The sequence below is a fragment of the Pieris brassicae genome, unplaced genomic scaffold (genome assembly GCF_905147105.1).
Source record: "Pieris brassicae unplaced genomic scaffold, ilPieBrab1.1, whole genome shotgun sequence".
Classification (NCBI taxonomy): domain Eukaryota; kingdom Metazoa; phylum Arthropoda; class Insecta; order Lepidoptera; family Pieridae; genus Pieris; species Pieris brassicae.
The window spans coordinates 2,501-7,500 of NW_025576024.1; the positions used below are offsets into that span (position 1 = coordinate 2,501).

A 5,000-nucleotide genomic window follows, 5' to 3' on the forward strand; every position below is an offset into this window, starting at 1 on the left:
CTTTGGGTACGGCGGGTGAGGGCTGCTCTCCCTGCGCGCCTCCGAGCTTTTATATACACTCTAGGGGTAGGGCAGACAAGACCGCGTGGATAGTGGGGCGCTCTGATTCGGTTTTGGGTACTTTTTGGATATTCAATAAGTAAGTAAGTAAGTAAGTAAGTAAACACTCAATTCTCACTCAAGAATTACAATATAATACACAAAATTTACAACTTACAAACAATGAAATGAATGATCTTTTTCTCGTATGCATCGCAAATGATCGATACTTTCAAAATAATCTGAACCCTTACACTTAGTCAACTCAAAGTGATTGACGTTTGACATCAATTTTATGTCGGTTTTATGAAATAGATTTTGGTCGGCGGTCGGTAACGGCCATATATGTCTTATATATCAATTTGTATGAAAAAGTTTCAAAAAAAAAAAAAAAAAACTCAATCAACTAAGTAAGTAAGTAAGTAAGCAAGCACTTAAGTTTCTTTTAGTGAGTACTATCTAGAATAATTAAAAATATCGACATTTAAATCGACGGTCCCTATTTGGAAGGTTAACCTATAGCCCTAATAATAATTATATTATTATGATTATGACAATGTTGATGTTGTTGCACTAGACACACCATAATAAACCATAAATAGTTTTTCTTACCAGAAGAGTTTTTATTTTTAAATATTCAATTTTAACTAGAAACGTATCGCTATCGCTAACAAAACCCCACACCACACACCACCACACGTTACACACATATACTTGACAGAGTAGATACTATCTACATATATATCGACAGAGTTGTAGATATCGTGCCGTTGAACGGCATCTTGTCGCGTCGCGTGGCGATCTTGTACGAGAAACATTTTCCTCTGACATTGTATCGGAATAATTATTATAATTCATTATTATACATACATACATACATACATACATACATACATACATACATACATACATATTATTAATAAATATAATTGTTTTTTTTGTTTTTTCTTTTCTTCAAATAAACCCACATTGCCATTTCTCTGAGCGTGTGCTGCGAGCTTCAACGAGAAACATTCGGCGCGAAACTGTCGAGCGGCCGGCCGTCGCGCGCCGCACCTGTACGAGAAACATTTTCCTCTGACGTTGCATCGGAATAATTATTATAATTCATTATTATACATACATACATACATACATACATACATACATACATATTATTAATAAATATAATTGTTTTTTTTGTTTTTTCTTTTCTTCAAATAAACCCACATTGCCATTTCTCTGAGCGTGTGCTGCGAGCTTCAACGAGAAACATTCGGCGCGAAACTGTCGAGCGGCCGGCCGTCGCGCGCCGCACCTGTACGAGAAACATTTTCCTCTGACGTTGCATCGGAATAATTATTATAATTCATTATTATACATACATACATACATACATACATACATATTATTAATAAATATAATTGTTTTTTCTTTTCTTCAAATAAACCCACATTGCCATTTCTCTGAGCGTGTGCTGCGAGCTTCAACGAGAAACATTCGGCGCGAAACTGTCGAGCGGCCGGCCGTCGCGCGCCGCACCTGTACGAGAAACATTTTCCTCTGACGTTGCATCGGAATAATTATTATAATTCATTATTATACATACATACATACATACATACATACATACATACATACATACATATTATTAATAAATATAATTGTTTTTTTTGTTTTTTCTTTTCTTCAAATAAACCCACATTGCCATTTCTCTGAGCGTGTGCTGCGAGCTTCAACGAGAAACATATCTATCAATACAAATGTCTATGCAAAAAAAAGAAAACAAACAAAATCATATCAGTCAATAAAATAAATAATAATATTTTTTTACTACTACTACTACTACTACTAGTACTACTACGTGCTACTACTGCACGCCAATACACATACATAATAAAATGAAAAATCGTCTCTCTCTCGCTCGCTCTACGAGAAACATTCGACGTCCGCTCCAATGCCGACGCGGACTATTGCTCTCGGTATAGATGTGGAGCGAAACAGTCGTGCGCACAGCGTCGACTCGTTCTCGTTGCCGCGCGTCGTTCGTCTCAAATAGACACGAACGACGGACGAGAGAGAATGTGTTCTTGTTTTTGTGTTTGTGCGAAGTGTGAGAATATTATATACATATATTCGCGCATGGATGATATAGATATGGGTATGGATTTTCGGAGGAAATTATATCAAATTCGTATTTCGAATGCGAGACCGCCGAGATCTTTCCCAGCTCTCTCTCTCTCTGTGTGTGTGGTGTATAGTACATTTTATATATCTCTCTTGTGTCAACACAAAATAACAAAGAATATACATACTACTCCTCCTCATATTTTATATAATATAATATAAAATTATATTATAGCACCGCGTTCGCAGACCGTATGGTGATGTTACCAATCGACCAAGATTTGGGACCGTCTCCCCCGGTGTTATCTGTGATGTTAAAAGAATACGCTTCTAGGCACACCTCAACGCAGGGCGCCTAGCGTGTTCGACACGTGCGCGGTCGCCACGGCGACCGTATATGGAAAGAATGTATAAAAGAGGACGCACACGCGCCCATCGTCGAAACGGTGTGCGCAGCGTCGTGTTGGAATTTATCCCTCAAGCTCCGGGCGTTGATCGTATCTAGTGCGAATCATGCGTGTGTGTGCGCATGTAATTGCCAGCCGAGTTTTAATATGTTTACAATAACGTATTGAATAAAAATTGAGAAGTTGCGTTTAGATGAATGTTCAATTTTCAAATTGTCACAACATCGATTCCCGCCCGCGGGGTCGTGTTCGTTGCAGTTTTATGTCCCTCACAGTGGTCGAGCATCGTTGTACATCACCTCGTTGCGAGATCGTGACGGGACGGCCGCTCGTAGACCGGTCAAAGTTAGTCTATCGATATGAAGCGCGAACGTCGCGTCGCGTGCAAATTCGACGCGTTACGTTCACGCGTGTCGAGAAGGCGCGCGCGCAAGCGCGCGCCCCTCGACGCCGCCGAGCCAGCGGCTCGCCGAAGCCGCGTGACCGCGGTGTAGGCGTGTCGTTTGCGTAAGCAGCTCCCTGGTTGATCCTGCCAGTAGTTATATGCTTGTCTCAAAGATTAAGCCATGCATGTCTCAGTGCAAGCCGTATTAAGGCGATACCGCGAATGGCTCAATATATCAGTTTTGGTTCCTTAGATCTTACTCAGTTACTTGGATAACTGTGGTAATTCTAGAGCTAATACATGCAATCAGAACTCTGACCAGTGATGGGATGAGTGCTTTTATTAGATCAAAACCAATCGGCGGAGGGCCATGCGTCCGAAGTCGTTAATTTTGATGAATCTGGATAACTTTTGCCGATCGCACGGTCCAGTACCGGCGACGCATCTTTCAAATGTCTGCCTTATCAACTTTCGATGGTAGTTTCTGCGACTACCATGGTTGTCACGGGTAACGGGGAATCAGGGTTCGATTCCGGAGAGGGAGCCTGAGAAACGGCTACCACATCCAAGGAAGGCAGCAGGCGCGCAAATTACCCACTCCCGGCACGGGGAGGTAGTGACGAAAAATAACGATACGGGACTCTTACGAGGCCTCGTAATCGGAATGAGTACACTTTAAATATTTTAACGAGGAACAATTGGAGGGCAAGTCTGGTGCCAGCAGCCGCGGTAATTCCAGCTCCAATAGCGTATACTAAAATTGTTGCGGTTAAAAAGCTCGTAGTTGCATTTGTGCGCCGCGCTGTCGGTGCACCGCATCCGCGGTGATACTGACACGTCTGCGGAGCATATCGTCGGTGAGCCGGCGGTAAAACGCCGGTTCAATATCAAAATCCTATCGCGGTGCTCTTCGGTGAGTGTCGAGGTGGGCCGACAATTTTACTTTGAACAAATTAGAGTGCTCAAAGCGGGCTCAAAATGCCGCTTGAATATTTCGTGCATGGAATAATAGAATATGATCTCGGTTCTATTTTGTTGGTTTTCAGAACTCCGAGGTAATGATTAATAGGGATAACTGGGGGCATTCGTATTGCGACGTTAGAGGTGAAATTCTTGGATCGTCGCAAGACGAACATCAGCGAAAGCATTTGCCAAAGGTGTTTTCATCAATCAAGAACGAAAGTTAGAGGTTCGAAGGCGATTAGATACCGCCCTAGTTCTAACCGTAAATATGTCATCTAGCGATCCGCCGACGTTACTACAATGGCTCGGCGGGCAGCTTCCGGGAAACCAAAGATTTTGGACTCCGGGGGGAGTATGGTTGCAAAGCTGAAACTTAAAGGAATTGACGGAAGGGCACCACCAGGAGTGGAGCCTGCGGCTTAATTTGACTCAACACGGGAAATCTCACCAGGCCCGGACACCGGAAGGATTGACAGATTAACAGCTCTTTCTTGATTCGGTGGGTGGTGGTGCATGGCCGTTCTTAGTTGGTGGAGCGATTTGTCTGGTTAATTCCGGTAACGAACGAGACTCTAGCCTGCTAAATAGGCGTCGTCATTCAAGGTGTGCGCGACTCTCGGGGAGCGCAACTCACTGGCGACGTATTAAAATTCTTCTTAGAGGGACCGGCGGCTTCGAGCCGCACGAGATTGAGCAATAACAGGTCTGTGATGCCCTTAGATGTCCTGGGCCGCACGCGCGCTACACTGAAGGAATCAACATGTTCTCCCTGGCCTAGAGGCCCGGGCAACCCGTTGAAACTCCTTCGTGCTGGGGATTGGGGTTTGCAATTATCCCCCATAAACGAGGAATTCCTAGTAAGCGCGAGTCATAAGCTCGCGTTGATTACGTCCCTGCCCTTTGTACACACCGCCCGTCGCTACTACCGATTGAATGATTTAGTGAGGTCTTCGGACCGACACGCGGTGGCCTCACGGCCGTCGGCGTTGCTGGGAAGTTGACCAAACTTGATCATTTAGAGGAAGTAAAAGTCGTAACAAGGTTTCCGTAGGGGAACCTGCGGAAGGATCATTAACGTTGGTTTTTTCTTTTTGTTTTGT

General features: G+C 43.7%; 1 non-coding gene across 1 annotated transcript; it reads left to right on the plus strand.

The window, feature by feature from the left end:
* Positions 1–3,068: 3,068 nt before the first annotated feature.
* LOC123719377 lies at positions 3,069–4,974 on the plus strand. Its single transcript, XR_006755433.1, has one exon. It is a non-coding gene; the product is annotated as a small subunit ribosomal RNA (ribosomal RNA).
* The last annotated feature ends 26 nt before the right edge of the window (positions 4,975–5,000 follow it).